Raw genomic sequence first — 19,916 nt, 5'->3', positions numbered from 1 at the left:
AAGACAAGCTACAATGATTAAGTATAATGTTGTTCACTGCGCCTGCTCAGGCTGCACAGAAAAAGCATTTCAGTTCCTGAAATTCAGGTCAATTGTGCAGATAAAATATAACTGATAGAATTCTATCGGATGTGGTATAAGTGCATGAAAATAGTCCAGATTCAATTCTCCCCAGGCACGCACCTCCAGATGGTGAAGATGTCAGGTGCCACTCTTGCACCCAGGCATCTTCACTGGGTTGCAAGTAGTCGATAAGGTGCAAAATGTGCCTGGCGCGTGTCTAATTTCAAACAATGCACAAGGCTCAAGTGTTTTGTTACCCTCTGAACACTTGGCTGAGCAGCAGCACTCATAAAATGTAGAGAAAGGGCCATGCCTGGCTGCCAAAAGCAATGCTCCTTTGGATTGTAAAAAACAGTCTTGGAATGCTGCACTGGCACCTACACTGGCATTGTCCGCAGAGCCAAACCTAGGGCCTCTCATGGGCCTGATGCTTTTCTTACTGTAAATCTGCCTGTAGCAAAATTCACAAGAGCACTGCCAGGGCCAGAAGAAGTCTATGTTTGGGTCTATGACAGCTTAATGAAGATCAGGCCTTGGCAGAATTAGTTCTTGCAAGAGGACTTCCATCTGATGGCTGGCAACTGGCCAGGAGAAGGGCTGAAGGTAGCTCCACTCCTGGTGCAACTGAGGGTAGGGTGCAAGTCCTAGTCACACAATCATCCAGATGGGGCAGGGAAAAGGGCAGGGCGCTGCTGGCTGACCGCTGCCCCCAACTTCAGCTAAAGGCCTGAAAGCCCTCAAACACATACCTCTCACTTGACCATAATGAAGCCCACCATGTGACTTAGGAACAGCACAACAGGCAAGGCTCCTAGAAGGCCCAAGCACATGTATGAACACAGTGAGACTTTGCCTTAAAGGCTGGGAGGGAAGGCTGCAGCGTTTGGGATGTTTCAGTTCAGAGAATAGGTGATGTGACAAAAGCGTATAGAAATTTGCATGGCATGGAGAAAATGGATAGAGAAAAGTTCTTCTCTTTCCTTCATAAGACTAGAAGTCAAGGACAACCAATGAAGGTGAATGATGGAAGGTTCTGAGATAGGTAAAAGAAAGTATATCTTTGCACAGTGCATAGTTAATCCATGGAACTCACTCCCACAGCAGACAGTGATGGCCACCAACTTGGATGGCTTTAGAGGAGGATAAGGCAGATAGCAGCCATGAAGACTATGCTCCACCTCCACAGGGTGAGGCAGCAAATGTTTCTAAATTCCAGCTGCTGGAAGCCGCAGAAGGAGAGAGCGTTCCAGTGCTTGCCTCTTGCTTGCAGGCTTCCTACAGTGTGAGAAGAGAAGATGGACCATTGGCTGTGACTGACAGGAACTGGAGGTCAGCAATATCTGGAGGGGTTCCATGTTGGCTGCCCTGATGGGGAAACAGCCTGACCTGCATATTGTAGAATGGAAAGAAGACAGCATGTTCACTGTTCGCTCAAGATAAGACACACAAACAAAGGGAGCCAGGCGACATGCTCCAGAGCTGATTCGGCAGGAGTCTGGCATTCCCAGAAAGCAAGCAAATTGCTCTGAGCAATTGATCAGGGGCTGAAGACAGAATCAATACAAAGAGCAGAATTAGGCTGATAATGCAGCTCAATTTTTAACTTTCGACACACTCAGGGTTTGTTGTAAACAAAAATTTGCCCTTTTCCCTTATGGGGTACCCAAGAGCCCATATAGAGTCCTTACATAGGTTCCCTATTGGTAGGAGAGAATAACAGAGGCCAACCAGAGAATATTGAGAAACAAAACAGCTAGTAAGCTTGATCTTTATTTATCTGTTGCAACAGGGTGCTCCCCTTACCCGCAGGAGAGGAGGAGGAACCCAGAAAAATGGCATGCAAGGCCTTTTAAAGACTTTTGAAACTGCCAACCTGTAGCTCAAGACCACCCCCAGAAACATCATACATAAATCACAGAAGGGGTGTAACCTAAGACCACCCCCCAGATACATCATACCTACATCACAGAAAAGGCGGTCTAAACAGAAATTTGAATGTTGTTTTTCTCCTGTCCTTGTTTATCTCCTGTCTGGCAGGTTACTTGATTGGATTGCTTGGGGAGCCTGGCCATTCTTTTGTAGTGATAAATACTTAGTTCCTGGGCCAGGACACACCCTATTCATATCTTTAAATGTGCCCTTAAGACAGGATTTGTGAGGAAAGAGACAATGGGGAAGTTTCCCACTTTGACCTTGCAGAGAAAACATTTGCTCAGTTTAGGAATCAAAATGGTTCCAGGTTGGCCTTCCTGTACTGATCTATGTATGTGCTTGGTTGGTACACTTATGAACATTACCATATATCTAAGACCTCAAAAATTCCTATCACAGGTTCAAGGAACAAACAAACATATTCCAAAAGGCCATAATTTGAGCTACTCAAAATGCCCAAGGTTTGTTTGTTTTTTCTATTCAGTCTGGAAAATACCATCAAGCCCTGAGAATAAATGCTTTCATTTACAAATAAATACTAGGCCTCATTGCTTCACAGATAAATGATACCTGTGGTTGTTTGTACAGTATGTACATCAGGAATGAAATAATAGAATTGTACACTTGGAAGGGACCGAAGGAGTCATCTAGTCCAACCCGCTGCAATGCAGCAAAGTAATTCCTGTGGTGCTTTATTTCCTCCTTCCCAACCACAGTCTTGGAGGGCACCAAATCTGCTCCCATTTCGGTTTTTGAACAGAAATTACCTACATGGGCAGGGAAGGGAAGGTAAAAAAAGATGCTTTGTGAGAAGTACACTGCAGGAATATTCACCATTTCTGGATCCTGTCCACTGCTGCCAATTCCCACAACGTGCGGACAGGAAACCCATGGCTCTCCAAATGTTGCTGGACTGCACCATCTCTGCCCTCTGACTTCTGGATTCAGAGATCTTTGACTTCCGATTTGGGATCTGAAGTCAATTGACTGTCCGAGGGCAAAGGTGGTTATGATGGCTAAGGGCAGCTGAGGGGTCACAGATATCCTCCCCCCCCCCCCCCCGCATCAATCTCTTGAACACAGAACATAATGTTCAAGCCAAAACACAAAAATTGCAAATTTCCGTACTTGCTTTTGAAACGTGTGGATGGCCCATTTATGGGCTGTTCGGCTAGTTTAACTCTGCTGTTTTCTATGAGAAATCAGCAACAACCTCTTTTTTAAAAAGCAAACTCTGCCTTGTTTCTCCAAGTGAGAAATTTCATCTTAGGAGAAGAAATCTGGCAGAGAGGGGTTGCACAAGCAGAGATAATTACATGCTCGCCATAAGCAAAACTATATAGCCTGGAAAGGCATCAAAACCTTAAACGCCAACATAACATAACATCCCCAGCATGCCTAGTAGACAAACAGGAGTTTCTAAAACAGGCGACAGTGGCTGACTATCAACGCAGTCATGGGCTCTGGACACCTAGTACTAATGATCTTCTCCATATTTCAGTGTGGGAGCAAGAGCATAGCTCAAAATAGATGCTAATTTGGGAAGAGGGTTCTCTCAGAGGAGAGAGGAGATGCAGCGGGTGAAATGACACCTTTAGAGGAAAGAGGCTCTTCGAGTGGGTGGTTCCTGGGCCTGGGAGACAAGAGAGTTACCTCTTCTGGGTACTCCTGGATGCTCTGTCATTGATGCCCCAGTGTCCCCTGAGGCTAGATGGGCCTCTTGGTAGCTTTATCTGGTTCGTCAGCTCCAGACATTCCTGGATAGGGACAGCCTGACTAATCAAGCTTGTGGGTAGGAAACCTTGATGCTGGGTTTCTGAGATGAGCTCTATGTGGGGCTGCCCTTGGGGTTGGCTTGGCAGCTCCAGCTGCCGCAGAATGTGGCAGCCAGACCACTGATAGGGGAAGACTACTAGCTTGTCTAGGCTACTCTTTTCCCCGAAGAAGAAGAAGAAGAAGAAGAGTTTGGATATATGATATCTGTTATGTCTTATGTTCTCACCCTGGGCCAGCAGGGGGATACTGTAGATAGTTCAGGTCCACATATGCAAATAAGGGATCGAAAGTGACGTTCGGTGATTGGATAGTTACAGAAAATGTTTACTGTTGCGTTCTAGTGAGCTCTATATAAGCAGGCTGACTGAACCCTTCAGTTCAGTTCAGTTCTGTTCTGGCCTGTAAATAAACAAGAGCTGTTTGAAGAATCGCTGTGTCATCTGATATGTTCACCCACAACTTAACAATATCCCACTTTATCACTACCCTAAGGAGTCTCAAAGCGGCTAACAATCTCCTTTCCCTTCCTCCCGGCATGCCCTGTTTTGCATTTATTTATTATTCCATTTCTTTCATAAAATGTATATACCGCTTCATTCTAAAAAGCCTCAAAAGAGTTTATAAAAATGGGAAAAAAGATAAAATTATGAATAAAAACATTTTAAAAACAATAATCTAAATAAAGCATTCAAAAATTAAAATCATCAATAAACCATTAGCAGATTAAAACACTCATCAGCTTTCTAGATGCCTGGATAGGCTTGTCTTAATGAAAAAGTTTTTATCAGGTGCTGAAAGAATACAGCAAAGTCGCCTGCCTGATGTCTATAGGCAGGGAGTTCCAAAGTGTAGGTTCCTGCCACAGTAAAAGATCAATTTCTAACAGATTCGGAACGGTTATTATGTGGCAGCTGTAACAGGGCCAGTTCCGCAGATCAAAGTGTTTGAGAGGGTATATAGGGGGTAAGGCGATCTCACAGGTAAACTGGTCCCAAGTTGTTCAGGGCTTTATATGCTAATAGTAACACCTTGAACTTGGCCCGGTAGCAAATCGGGAACCTGTGCAGATCTCTGAGCAAAGGCGTTATAGGCTGACAAGGCCTCACTCCTGTCAGCAATTGTGTTGCAGCATTCCACACTAACTGCAGCTTCCAGGTCAAGCACAAGGGAAGCCCCACATAGAGCATGTTGCAGTAATCCAGTCCTGGGGAAAAAGGAAGCATGTTCAAATAGCCAATCTACCACTTGCTACATGAGGCGCATTCATTTGGCCGCACTTCCAAGTCCGCCCCCGCCACTTAATGGATCCAAATGGTTTCCAGAGAGTGGTAGGGGATGCTTTATCCCATGTTGATGGCCTTTCAGCTGATTCCCTGGTGGCCCGCTGGAATGTGGAGTTAACCAGGGCTATTGACTGTTTGGCTCCGAAGCGCCCTCTCCAATTGCATGGAGCCCGGACAGCCCCGTGGTTTTCCATGGATCTGAGGGCAATGAAACAATCGTTGAGACGGCTAGAGCGCCGGTGGCGGAGAACTCATTCCGAATCTGACCAGACACAGGTTAGAGCTCAACGTCGAGCCTACCAAGTGGCGATAGCGACGGCGAAGAAGAATTTCTTCACCGCCTCTATTGCATCTGCAGAAAACAGCAGCAGGAGACTTTTTCAGGTGGTTCACAATTTAGCGGAACCACCTGCAACATCGGGGCCCAGTACGGACCACATGTTCTCCTGCAATGATTTTGCAAAGTTCTTTGCAGATAAAATCGCTCAGATTCGGGAAGAAGTAGACTCCACCGTGGGAGCAGGGCCGGGGCGGGAGAGTGCTAGAGTTCTGTCTAGTCAAGTTGAGTGGGATCAATTCCAATCTGTTACCTCCGAGGATGTGGACAGACTGCTTGGACAAGTGAAACCAACCACCTGTCTCCTGGATCCTTGCCCATCCTGGCTTATAAAAGCTAGCCGGGAAGGACTGGGCGATGGGCTTCGTGGGGTGGTGAATGCTTCCCTCCGTGAGGGAGCCTTCCCAGACCCGCTGAAAGAGGCGGTTATTAAACCGCTTCTTAAAAAAACATCTTTAGATGCGGCCACAATCGCCAACTATCGCCCAGTCTCAAATCTTCCATTCTTGGGCAAGGTGATTGAGCGAGCGGTTGCCGAACAACTCCAGGCACGCCTGGAAGAAGCGGACTATTTGGATCCCTTCCAGTCGGGATTCAGGCCTCATCATGGGACTGAAACTGCCTTGGTCGCACTGGTTGATGATCTCCGGCGGGCTAGGGACAAAGGTGAGAGCTGTTTCCTAGTTCTGCTGGATCTCTCAGCGGCGTTTGATACCATCGACCATAACATACTTCTGGACCGTCTTCAGGGGCTGGGAGCTGGAGGCACTGTCATACAGTGGTTCCGCTCCTTCCTCCTGGGCCGTGTTCAGAAAGTGGTGGTGGGGGATGAGTGTTCAGACCCCTGGGCTCTCACTTGTGGGGTGCCTCAGGGTTCTGTCCTCTCCCCCATGCTTTTCAACATTTACATGCAGCCGCTGGGAGAGATCATCAGGAGGTTTGGGCTGGGTGTTCATCAGTATGCGGATGATACCCAGCTCTACCTCTCTTTTAAATCAGAACCAGTGAGGGCGGTGAAGGTCCTGTGTGAGTGTCTGGAGACGGTTGGAGGATGGATGGCGGCTAACAGATTGAGGTTGAATCCTGACAAGACAGAAGTACTGTTTTGGGGGGACAGGAGGCGGGCAGGTGTGGAGGATTCCCTGGTCCTGAATGGGGTAACTGTGCCCCTGAAGGACCAGGTGCGCAGCCTGGGAGTCATTTTGGACTCACAGCTGTCCATGGAGGCACAGGTCAAATCTGTGTCCAGGGCAGCTGTTTACCAGCTCCATCTGGTACGCAGGCTGAGACCCTATCTGCCTGCGGACTGTCTCGCCAGAGTGGTGCATGCTCTGGTTATCTCCCGCTTGGACTACTGCAATGCACTCTATGTGGGGCTACCTTTGAAGGTGACTCGGAAACTACAACTAATCCAGAATGCGGCAGCTAGACTGGTGACTGGGGGCGGCCGCCGAGACCATATAACACCGGTCTTGAAAGACCTACATTGGCTCCCAGTACGTTTCCGAGCACAATTCAAAGTGTTGGTGCTGACCTTTAAAGCCCTAAACGGCCTCGGTCCAGTATACCTGAAGGAGCGTCTCCACCCCCATCATTCTGCCTGGACGCTGAGGTCCAGCGCCGAGGGCCTTCTGGCGGTTCCCTCATTGCGAGAAGCAAAGCTACAGGGAACCAGGCAGAGGGCCTTCTCGGTAGTGGTGCCCGCCCTGTGGAACGCCCTTCCAGCAGATGTCAAAGCGATAAACAACTACCTGACATTCAGAAGACATCTTAAGGTTCAGGGAAGTTTTTAACGTGTGATATTTTACTGTATTTTTGGTTTTTATGGAAGCCGCCCAGAGTGGCTGGGGAGGCCCAGCCAGATGGGCGGGGTATAAATAATAAATTATTATTATTATTATTATTATTATTATTATTATTATTATTATTATTATTATCACACAGGGCTCCTGTTCGCCCGTTCTGGCTCAAAGGCAAACCAAGGGCAGAGACAATGACGTATTCACTTTCCTGCCTTTTAACATTTGGCCCAGTTTGGGGGCTCCCCTGTCCCCACCCAATTTTGGAAGGGGGTGAACTGAAAGTGTGCAAACAGGGCTTCTTGCTACACCAGTTCCTTGCTTGTTCACAGGGAAGGATTCAACCCCCCTTGCATGATGGGGGTGAGCTGAGCTCCAGGAGGGCAGCTGGACAAGAGGGGCTGTCTCCTAGAGCGACTGGCCCCTCTCCTGCCAAACAAAGCCCTGAGCTGCTGCGTGTAGGTGGCTGCAATGAGTCATCTCCCTTGCAGGCCATATTTACACGCTAATAGGAGATGGGTTTGGTCCCAAGAGGAGTCTTTTGCTAAGCAGCAGAGCTGCAATTTAGTGACTGGAAGGCGGCATTCCCAGTCACTGCTGATTTAACCGCATGCCAAAGGGACTAACAATGGGACAGAATTCTCCTGGAAATATTTCTGCATTCCATCAGATGTTCAGCAACCTTTAGCTAGGCTTTTTATTGTGCTGGGGACCACAAACTCAGATGGCTGCAGGAGATTGAACCCACCAGTGGAAGAGGTCAGGGCAGAGAGGTCAATGATGATGATGATTTTATTTGTAACCTGCCTCCCCCCCCCCCCATATATCAGTGGTTATTTGTCAAGATGACTCTGTGGAGCCTCCACCCTCATTAGTGGTCTACCTCCTAGTACCCTCTGTAGAGAGCCACAAGAGGAGTTGGCATTCATGCCCTGCTTATGGGCTCTTCCAGAAGTATCCAGCTGGCCACTGGAAGATGGAGGAGGAGGTAGACCTCAGGTCTGACCCAACAGGGCTCTTTTGTCAAGCATTTTTCAATGCAAACCTCCTCCAACCTGGTGCCTGTGCTTGCTGGGGCCGATCAAAACATATGGAGGGCATCAGGTTGGGGGGGGGGACTGTTTTAGTGCTAATGCTGTTAGCGTGGCTGTTTGTTTTTAAAAAAATGTTTTTGAATTAGTATTCATAAAATTATGATATTTAATGTTTATTGTTGCTTGTAAGTCATCTCACGAGGGACGTGGGTGGTGCTGTGGGTTAAACCACAGAGCCTAGGGCTTGCCGATCAGAAGGTCAGCGGTTTGAATCCCCGTGATGTGGTGAACTCCTGTTGCTCGGTACCTGCTCCTGCCAACCTAGCAGTTCGAAAGCACGTCAAAGTGCAAGTAGAGGTACCGCTCTGGCGGGAAGGTAAATGGCGTTTCCGTGCGCTGCTCTGGTTCGCCAGAAGCGGCTTAGTCATGCTGGCCACATGACCTGGAAGCTGTACGCCGGCTCCCTCGGCCAGTAAAGAGAGATGAGCGCTGCAACCCCAGAGTCGGCCACGACTGGACCTAATGGTCAGGGGTCCCTTTACCTTTAAGTCATCTCACAACTTTTAAAAAAGTATGAAAATTGGACAGGATTTTTAAAAGAGTAAAATTAACTCAATTAAGATTAACTGCAACCTATTGGTGTTGCATTAAAATTGTCATTTAAAAAAACAACACTGACACATAATCGCAGCAAGTTGTCCAGACACAATTCCGAAAAAATCCATGTTGGTATCCTGGGAATATCCTGCTTCAGCATCCCTCAGAATGGAATCCTTCTATTCTCTGCAACTGGATGGGGAGCCAGATGTCACCAAGGGCCATTTCATAAAGCAGGTATATTCTGCGTGGGCGCCTGGAAGCTAATTACACACACACACACACACACACACACACACACACACCATCAGGTGAATTTAAAGATGAGCATTGATTCAGATTCCAGAACAATGGACACCTTCTTCACACCCCTGCTGTGCTGTCCAGTGATGTACCAACAAAAAACCACCTACACACACAGCTGACAACCGTCTCTCCAAGACCCCCTTCCTCACAGAGAACATATAAACCTACGTCTCTGGGCTGCAGCACTTCAAACTGCAGTCAAGTGGGCACAAAATGAAATGCTTCTCCCTCAGAAATGCTCCTACACATAGCCTTCTGACTATGGCATGAAGTGGAGAGGTGCAGTTCAGAACACCTCTCCATCTAGTTTTTCCATGTGAACGAAGCATGGCTACGCGCACACCTGGGAGCATTTTGCCCTGTGAGCCCCTGTGGTATATTTTGAAGTGTCCATCATGACAGAGTTCCAAGCCACACACTTCAAGGAGACTCCACAGTCCACCCCTCCAAAATGAGCCCCCAATGCGGGCAGTTGCCTTGATGCCCCCCTTATACCCATTCCAAAGATGAGCAAAGCTGAGGAGGGCATAACACCCAGTTTATTATGATCAGCATGGCTTGGCAGGCCTATGCATAGTGTCACCTGGGAGAAAGTTCCACTGAGCTCAGCGGTGTTTCCTCCGCTTTGACAAAACATCTTCAGCCAGCTGAAATGTAACTCTCATTTCCTCTCCCCTCCACTGTCACCTGGAGGCAGCCATTCCTTCAGGGCACCTTCTGTCCCTGAACTGTGCCAACTGGTCAATATTGGAACAACTGTTTAGAAATCGGTGCCTGAGTTTTGATTTTCCTCTTCCCTCCCTGTCCCTTTCCCCTTGTGTGTCATGTTCTTTTTTTAACAGAGCCTAAGCCTGCAGGTAGGGACTGTCTTATTCTGATTGTATATAAGCCAATCTGGCAGCCTTATGGGGACAAATTCCCCAAATAAATAAATAAAACAAAATATATACGCCCACTTTGATCAGCAAAACTGGCACTTTTCCAGGTGCCACAGAATACCCACTCCACATTTGTAATAATTCAGTCTTTCAGTGTGGCAGCACATGCACTTCGGAACTCCCTGCCCATTGATATCAGGCAGGCAACTTCACTGTACTCTTTTTGACGCCTGCTAACAGCATTTTTGTTTAGATTAGCCTACCCAGATATTTAGAAAGTTGATGAGGTTTTAATATATATTTTAGTCTATTATTTTATCTTTCCAAAAGTCTTAAATTATTGTTAATTTTTCTTACTGCTAATTTTATTGTTCTATCGTTTTTTGTAAACCGCTTTGAGGTTGTTGGTGTTTTTTTTTTTTACAATCAAGCAGTGTATATATTTTATGACATAAATAAATTAAATATAGTTAAAGAGAAGGAAGCTGGCGGATTGGTGTCTTTGTGGTTTGCATGAAATGCAAATTGACTAAGACCCCCCCCCTTTTTTTTAACTGAATGGGCCATTCAGCTATTGTATACACACACACACACACACACACACACACACACACAGTTTCACTCAGGACTTAATTGCCTAATTATCATGCAGCTCATCAGACTTTGGTGACACAGTATCTTACTGCAGCTATGGAATATCCAAGTAATCAGTCCATTAGCACCTACCTCTTATAAGAAGCTCAGGAGAGAATCAGGAATCCAAAAGGAGCAAAACTACAGAACAGCATCCTAGGCTTTTGTAAGACCCCTTCAGCAGATTTCCCAGCCATCTATTCCATCAGTTACTTCTGGTGCAGCGCTGCCTCCCCCAGATCAAGATGCTTTGCTTGCATGCTCTAAGCCCACAGGTCTTCAGCAGCTTTGGGTATCCAATCTGACAATAACATTCATTTATATATTGTAGCAATTGTGGATATATTCTCCACAGTGTTAAGGAAGTTCCACTGGGTGCCCTTTTCCCTCTGCAAAGTGTGAGTCCTGGAGCTGCCAAAGTAGATTTAGCTGCTGTACTACAGTACGCCGGGGCAGTTCTCAGGTTGCAATGCTATTTATGTCTGTTCAGTAATGCAGGCGCTCGTTTCAGCCCTTACGCTAAGTGTGCAATCTTGTAGGGAAGAGATGACCGGAACTCCACTCAGGCCTCCTTGTCCAAGGGCCTGCTCACACCTAGATATGCTGCACATACATTGCTCAGACCGTTTCTTTACTGAGCTCACATTAGCGCTGTGTGTGGACTCATAACGTTCACATGCAAAGCTAAACCGGAGCCTTTGGTTACGCAACCATGTTTCACGAAGAACAATAAGCGCATGCCTACCAGCCGGGTCCTTTGAACAGTATCTGCCTGCAATTGTGGATTCTGTTCAGTCACCTTCTGCAGACAATCACTTCCTTGACACAGACAGACAGCGTGGTGTAGTGGTTAGAGTGTGGGACTAGGACTTGAGATACCAGGGTTCAAATCTCTACTCAGCCATGAAGCTCCCTGGGTGGGACCTTGTGGGCCAGTCACTGCCTCTCAGTGTAACCTACCTCACAAGGTTGCTGCGAGGATTAAATGAGGAGGAGAACCATGTGTGCCACCTTGAACTCGGAGAACTTGGAGAATAAAATAAAATAGCGCTATAGGTACTTTGGGGTGGGGGGTCACTCTGGATGATACCTGTGGGTCATTTCCAAACTTGTGAGATTAGAATCCATGAGAGGAGACCAGCTGAACAGTTCAGACTAGTCTCTTTGGAAGACAAGGGCCTCAACCAGCCAGTCAAGTGCTCTCATCAGCTTCTCAAGGAGTGAGCTAGGCTACCGAGGGGCAACGATGGGATGGTTCTCTCCCAGGAAGAGGGAGGGCATTTTGGCCACCCCCTCCCCTGGCCGGATGCCACACCACCCTAGGAGGGAGAGCAATAGGCCAAGGGGGCCTGTGTGAGAAAGAGTTTGGCTCATGCTGGAAGGTGGAGAGACAGAGGCTTGTCTTCCTCTGTGCTGAACCCAAGAGCTGCGACTCGGGGCTTCCCAGGACAGGGCAAAACCATCTGCTGGACTGTTAATGTGAAGATCTTTCGAAGGGTTAACGCTGTGAGCCCCTCACAGGCGTGGGGGGAATTTATTGGTCAAAGTGAATGGGTTTTGGCCTAGGGAGGAGATTGAGGTTTTGTTTATCTGCTGATTAGTGGGTGGAAGTTCTGCTTTATTGTTAGAATATTGTTAATGTTTGCGACTGTTTATGGGGTCAGTGAATTGTTTCTCCGTAAGTTCTATGATACACCAAATGTTAATGTATTATATTATCCTCCCTCTTTCCTCCCTGTTATTTATGTGCATAGATATTACTTTAATGAAAGTCACTTGGAAACTTTTAGGTGAAAAGTGACTTATAAGATAGATAGATATATAGATAGATAGATAGATAGATAGATAGATAGAGTGCTATTTGATTTCATTTCACCATGAAAAGGCCTTAAGTAGATGAAACTGAGATTGGTGATTCAGGCCACGCCTGGCCAAGCCACTGACTCTGCCCACAGCACTGGCCCCCCTGCCCCTCCACCTGCATGGTCTTCCCATGCCCATGAATTACCTGGAGAGGAGAACTCCGTACACACTGTGTGATTCGTCTTCCCTGCAACCTGAACCCCGGGGGTGCCAGAAAGCCTCTACACAGAGGGCTCCTCTCTTTCCGATACACCCGCAGAAGATGTCACAGAGCCCCCTTCACACAACTAAAATGTGTGAGGGGACCTGCTGTCATGCTGAAGGGTGGCCTAATGGCAGCTGCTGGATGAAGGCACCACAGGAACAAAAAGGGGAAAGCCCAACCAGAAAAAGCCACCCTGGTGCATTGCGTTATAGAACGCTCAGTCCTGAAATCAAAGAAAGGTGGATGGATATAGGACCAGTCAAGAAGCAGAGTCGGCCAAGGCTTGTTTCAAAAAAGGGGGGCTCCCAGAATAACTTGACTGCAGCTGGAAATAAACTTGTACGGAGACAGCCAGGAATAAATAGGATTCTGTCTGGTAGGAAAGGCATCAGCCCAGTGGAGCGAGCCTCATCCTGCATGAAGCAGCAGCCATAATAGTGGGTGGGTTGCAGAGGAGCCCTGTTTGATCACCAGGCTGGGCTACCTGCTGACCAGGTGGGACATGGCTGGCCACTCTAGGGTGGCTACATGTCCTGCTTTACTGAGCACAGCCCTCTATTTGTTTTCAACACCCATTTCTAACAGTCATTTTTTGGTGATTTTAACATTTATTTATTTTTAATTTGTAAGCCGCCGAGAGGTTTTATTACAATCAAACAGTATATGAATTTTGTTAAATAAAAATAAAAATGTCTAAGCACAAGTCAAGATGGACATCCCCTCCTTTGGGCCACCAACCTTTGATCTGGAGAAATTTCTGCCTCTGCACAATCCCTATCACTGTCTAGCCTTTGCCAACCCAGTTGGACTACAACTCCCATCAGCTGAAGCCAACACGGCCATATGGTGCTGAGGCCACCATAGCCAACAGTCACAAACCACCTGTCTAATCAAGTACCGTACTACAAAATGTGGTCTTCTCAGCCTGACACAGCCAGGAGGAGAACCAAAGACCATGTAGCCTCACGGTGCTGGAGAAATGCCCAGCAGGTGAGCCTCATGAAAAATGCTTGTCAAGGACTATCTCCCTCCAGGCTCCCAGGCTGGCTACTTCCTCCATCTTCTCTCTGCACAACTGCCTTTCACCTTCTGAGAACGAGGCGTGGAAGGGGCCCCCCGAAGGACTGTGCCAGAAAAGAGGAAGGATGGGAGAGGACATCAGAAGGATTGCTCCCTTTGAGCCAACTTTATTGGGATGACAACAGAGGCCTAAAAGCAAAGGCCTCGTGCCAAGGGAGGAAAAAAACGATGATAAGCCAAGAGATCCGGATACAGGATGATTGAGAAACCCCACTCAGAAAGGCACAGAGACCCCACAAAGAGAAGCATGACAATCTATACCACCATCAGAAAAGTGGAAGCAGGCACTTCTTATCTACAACTACGTTATCATCTACACCCAAAGATTCTGCTTGTTTGGATCAAGGAGTAACTTGGGCAGCGAAGCTGCACTCAACCCAGCTGCCTGACCAAATCTCCGCTGGCCCCTTTCAGCTTATTTTGCATCCAAAAGTGATGTCAGCTTGGCTTACTCCAGAGAGTAAAAATTATATCACTTTAAGATCGTCTGTCAGTTTACAATACTGTTTGCATCAGACTGCCTGGCAGCCCAGGAAACAAAGAAATTTCCCTCAAAGTGAAGATGCGACCTAAGAGCACGTAGGAAGGTGCAGTTCTTAAGTTTGCTTTTTGTTAGGAGGTTCGTCTGCATTATATATTCAAAGCAGAAGTGCAATACAGTGGTACCTTGGGATACGAACAGGATCCGTTCCAGAGCCCCGTTCGCATCCTGAACAGAATGTAAGATGTGACTGCGCACCCACGGGTCTCGTTTTGCCGCTTCCGCGCGTGACGTCATTTTGACCATCTGCGCATGCGCGAGCGGCGAAACCCGGAAGTAACGCGCTCTGTTACTCCCGGGTCGCTGCGGAGCACAACCCGAAAACACTCATCCTGAAGCATATTTTCCCCGAGGTATGACTGTACAGGAGTAGTGGAAAATCAACATTCGAAAAATGCAAGGAAAAGGTTTATACACACATGGAGAGTAATTGTAGACAAACACAGTTTCCTATGAGACCCAGACTTCAACTGCCCCATTCCGCCCCTTCAGGACCCATCCTAGGTAAGTCACAAAGACGAAGAATGAAAGCACTTGCTTAACTGTTGTAATTGTTGTAAACCATGAAGTACAGAAGAAGTATAGAACAGTATAGAACAGTATAGAAGAACAACAACAACAAGAAGAAGAAGCTCCCTAAAAGCAACTTTGGGCTGGATCCAAAACTTTCATTCTTTTCTAACATCATTTTCATACAATTCACGAATTTAAAGCAATGTTAGGCATTAGCCAGGAACCAGGCACATTTGTGACTGGCGCTGGTCCAACTGACATCTCCATCTGGCTGGCCCTCCAGCTTTCTTAAGCAGGTCAGCAGAAGAGCTTATTTATTGCATTTATATCCCACTTTTTTCTCCAAGGAGCACATGATTCATCCCCTCCTCAGTTAATCCCTACAACAACCCTGTGAGGCAGGTTAAGAGGCTGTGACTGGCCCAAGGTCACCCAGTGAGCTTCATGACTGGGTATTTGAACCCTGATCTTCCAGGTCCTGGTCCAACACTTTAACCACTACACCACACAGACTTCCTAGAGTACTTCTGCTATGGGGCAAAATGAAGTAGTATGAATGAAGTAGAGAAATAAATATGAGGAAAGCAAAATGTCACTTAGAGAAAAGGATCTGAAATATTTCCCTGGAAGCTTGTTTTTTTATTCTGGATTGTTTTACTTGATGTATTAACGTGTTGTAAATCACTTTGAGATTTTTTTCTTCAACATATCAAGCAGCATAGAAATTAAATTAATAGTAAAAGTAATAAATGTCATTTTAAACAACAACGGGACCTAGCCATTCTATTGTGGCAACCGTAACCTATTTTAGTTTCTAGCACTGACTTAAAGAAAACTCTGTAGTACACCTTTAAAAAATGTTTATAATCGCTGGCTTTTCTAAGTAGTCATTTATCATTATGTCAAATTACCTGTGATGCTGGAATGACTTCCTACAGATACGTGCAAAACAAAAATCTCACAAACAGATTGTTCAATGACACAATGAACAAAGAATCTCTAATTAGGCAGACACGGCTAGTTACTTGAAATATTTAGGAAAGTTGAGGGCTTCTTACATCTCCATTTCCCATTCACCTTTGCCCAGATTTCCCCAGTTTTGCTTTTCTTGGAGTCTTCCCCAATCGGGAGGAGTTCGTTGGGTGGTTTGTTGGAGTGGGAGTGAATTGGGAGAAAGTCTGTGGGGAGGTTGAGTTAGTGTAGCGAAATAAGCTGAGCCAGGAACAGTTAGGGGCTAGGAAGACAGGTAAATATCTGAGAGGTGATTTAGTGAGCGAGAGCAGGTAGCGGAAGTTATAGGCAACCAATGATTGTAATTGACTGATACCATTTATGAAACCACACGCTTGTTAAACTGCAATAAATAAACAGAAGTTTATGTTCCAATTTAACCCTGACTGGACTCAGTATTGTACCAGGTAGGGCCTGGGTGGTGGCAGTGAGAAATAAAGTGGTGGCACAGGGATCAATAGACGGTGAAACATCCGGGGACCCTGTGTGATCGCCACACTCTCCAAGAAGGATCAATATCAGCCTGGTAAGAGGCCATGCCAGAGGCTCACACACTCTACACAGACAGGCTATTGTTGATGGCTGGACAATGGCGAAGACCCCTTATTGTTATCCTGACGTCAGCCCAAGTGCAGCCTTCCGGAATCCCAACAATGTGATCTTTCTTTCCCATTTCCGTAATTCCAGATGCACAGCCAAGTGTCAAAGATGGCTTTGTGCATTGTCTGTCTTTAAAAAGTAATTTTTCAAGAGGAAATTTGAGAAGAGCATTTCCGACATGCATATTTTCCTGAGAATGCAACAAAATAGAATGGCAGTGCAGGGAAACACCATGACGCTTTTAAGTCAGACCCTGGAAGATAAGAAAAGGCCAGGCATGTAGCCATCAGTAGCAGCAGGAGGAGGAGGAGGAGGAGGAGGAGGAGGACAAATCCTGAGCCAACCATCCAGTATGAAGCATGGCCTGGAAATCTATATAAATGAGCCTTCCCCAACCTGGTGCCCTCCAGATGATGTTGAACCACAATTCCCATCAAGTCTGGTCAATATATCACCCAGGACTGGTATGAGGGGCAGACCGTGATGACAGTTTCACTCAGCAGCATATCAATGCCAGCGCCAAGGGAGAAACAGGCTGCAGCCGGGCGCTCCTTGGCAAGGCTCCGCTGTGGGCAGCTTGTTTCTCCCTTGGCGCTGGTAGCAGAAGGACTCAGAAGGAGGCGGTTTCACCAGCGATATAGCACTGAGTGAAACCGCCACCGCCTGCGCTCATACCGGCAGAGGGAGAAAGAAGCTGAACTGGCGAGGTGCCTATACAGCTTGTTCCTCCCTCTGCCTCTTTGAACTGCTTGGCTGAGGAGCCTGCCGTTGCCCTGGCCTCAGCCAAGCAGTTTCACAGAGCCCCCGACCCGCCACTGGCTTGCATGAGCCAGCGACAGAGTGGGGGCTCCATCAAGGTGCTCCTTCTCCCCAGCTGAGCTGGCCCTGATATGGCTCCTGCTTGCACACCAGCAGGATCAGGATTGGGGCTGCTCAGCTGGGGAGATGTGGGCTCCTTCATACTTCTCCCTTGAGTGAGGCGGTTGCAGTTCCTTCTCAAGGGAGAAGTTTAAAGGATCCCCCACGTTGCTTCCGGTTCACACAAGCCGGCAGTGGGCTGTGGGCTCCGTTAAGCTCCACCCTTTCTGGCAAGGCAGCTGTGGCTGAGGAAGGCCCGTGCCCCTGCCTCCAGGGCCTGGCATGGGGGTCGCGCTTAGCCAGGCGGTGTAACAGCTCTATGACGCTGCTGCACCAGCAGCGTCAGGCAGCCCTGCTTGCGGATTTTGCCCTGGGAGGGTGGGCTGAGTCTTTCCTCCCGGGGTGAATGACCCACACAGACGAAGGTGACGCCTGGTCTGTCTTTGGCGAATGGGGGGTGAGTAAGGTAGCTCACCTGCCACCTGCACTGGTGAAGGGAGCCCTGGGATTCTTGCTGCTCGCGAATGAGCGCCAGGGAAACTGAGGTCAGGCAGGAGCCTTCTGCCCCCCAGCTGAGCAGCAGGCGGAGGCCAGATGCATTGGCCCCAGCCTGCGAGGTGCTGGGGTGAAAGTGCCTCAGCTCCGGCAGTGAGAGCTGAGGCAGTTTCACCCCACGCCTTGTCAACAGGGGCCAATGCACCTTGTTTCAACACTGCGGTTTATCGCCAAACCGCGATGTCCTGCTGCCATCCTCTCTAAACACTGGCCATGCTGGCTGAAGCTGATGGATTCTAACTTCAGGGCTGACCCGCCCATGAGGCAGCCACCTTGGGCAGTGGAACACCAAGGGTATTCTTGGGGGTTCCCTGGAGGGTTCCGCATTTGGTGCCCCCTGCATCTAGCCAGTCCATGACAGGCTTGATGCCAGTAGTGGGCAGGGGTGAAGCCCTTGGTGCATGGGACCAGAGTGAAAAGGGGAACCCCCTTTTCCACTCTGCCATTAGCTTATTCCCCTCCCCTTTTCCCTCCCCCACCCAACAGGGAGTTGGGGGAGGGACAGCCCACCCTCGCTAGAGGTCTCAACTGACGGCTCACAGAGGGCTTCCAATGTCAGGTGCCAACCCCTGTTGCGCAACTAATTTGTTGGTGAGCAACAAAATTTCTCACCTGGCACCCCTGAAATTGGTTAGAAGGAGCAGCTGAACTTGAAGCGGAGACTTGTCCTTCAAATGCCCATGTCATAGTTCACTGTGATCTCTCAGTGGTCAAGAAAGGGATTTTGCTGCAATCTAAGAAACAGGAAGCTGAGCTAGCAAAAAGCCTCTTCTTGGCTCAGTGAAGAACAGTTTAAAAAAAAAAAAAAGATGCACATGTTGGAAATGTAAAGAAACTGAAGGTACATTCTTTCACCTTTGGTGGACGTGCCCAAGGATTAAGGCTTTCTGGGAGATGATATATAATGAAATGAAAAAGGTATTTAAATATACCTTCCTGAAGAAACCAGAGGCCTTTCTCCTGGGTATGGTCGGCCAATTGGTGTTAAAGAAGGATAGAACTTTTTTTATGTACGCAACAACAGCAGCAAGAATACTCATCGCGAAGTATTGGAAGACACAAGATTTACCCACCATGGAAGAATGGCAGATGAAGGTGATAGAGTACATGGAATTGGCAGAAATGTCTGGCAGAATCCGAGACCAGGGAGAAGAGTTGGTGGAAGAAGACTGGAAGAAATTTAAAGACTATTTGCAGAAATATTGTAAAATTAATGAATGTTAAAATGATGTTGGATTGAAATGAAACGGCTTTAGCTATAAGGTTAAAAAGAATATGTAAAAATGGATTGATAATTAGATGAAAATACGAAGCTATAATATGTTAAGATATAGAATTAAGATAAAAACAAAGAGGGAATGGATTTGCTGAATCAATCATGTGAACGGGAATACAAAAAAGGGAGGTGTGAGGGGGTCAGGAAACAAGTAAATGAAATATAAGATATGAAAATACTGCTTTGTTTTTAACTGGTTTTTTTACTTTTCCATGTATTTTGTATTTTTTCTGTTTTTTTTTGTACTTTTATACTTTTTTATTTTTATCTTTATTTTTCCTTGTTACTTTGTTATTTGCTCCTTTTTAATTTTGTAACTCTTTTTTGTTGGTAAAATCTTAATAAATATCATTAAAAAAAAAAAGATGCACAATTGGCCCCCCCACAAAAAAATGCGGCCTTCACCCCTTGTCAACAGTAGTCCTACATTATTCATTTCCACATGAAGAGTGGCAGCATATGAACACACAAAAACACATTTCAGCTGTGCAATTTTGCAAAACAGAACTGATACAGCAAGATAAAGAAAGTTCTCTGTACTGATAGGTGTTAAACAGAACATTTAAGCTCTAAAAAAGCTGATTTAGCACTGCCTGTTACTTTTCCCTTTGAATTTTTTCCCAGCTCAGCAGATGAAAATTTCATCCATAAAAGGCAATCCAACTCATGCGTCGTCTTTGGTTCACCATTAAGGATAAAACTAACAGGCACCTCTGGGCCAATTATGTGCTTTAGTCAATGACCCAAGATGCTAAGACAATCGGAGTGAGGTGAGG

General features: G+C 46.9%; 1 protein-coding gene across 4 annotated transcripts in view; it reads right to left on the bottom strand.

The window, feature by feature from the left end:
* Nucleotides 1-19,916, bottom strand: part of TLN2 (talin 2) — a 168,092-nt gene that overhangs the window by 127,813 nt on the left and 20,363 nt on the right. Inside the window, exon 1 of one of the 4 annotated variants that reach the window (XM_077918926.1) lies at nucleotides 10,732-10,990. The exons of the other annotated variants lie outside the window; for them this stretch is intronic. The gene's annotated coding sequence lies outside the window, so the exon portion shown is untranslated. Of the gene's footprint in view, nucleotides 1-10,731; nucleotides 10,991-19,916 lie in introns of those variants that run through there. 4 annotated transcript variants of the gene reach the window in all.

Source organism: Podarcis muralis, chromosome 14, assembly GCF_964188315.1.
Source record: "Podarcis muralis chromosome 14, rPodMur119.hap1.1, whole genome shotgun sequence".
Taxonomy (NCBI): domain Eukaryota; kingdom Metazoa; phylum Chordata; class Lepidosauria; order Squamata; family Lacertidae; genus Podarcis; species Podarcis muralis.
Note: the sequence above shows the minus strand (reverse complement) of the source record. Positions and strands in the feature narration are given on the sequence as shown.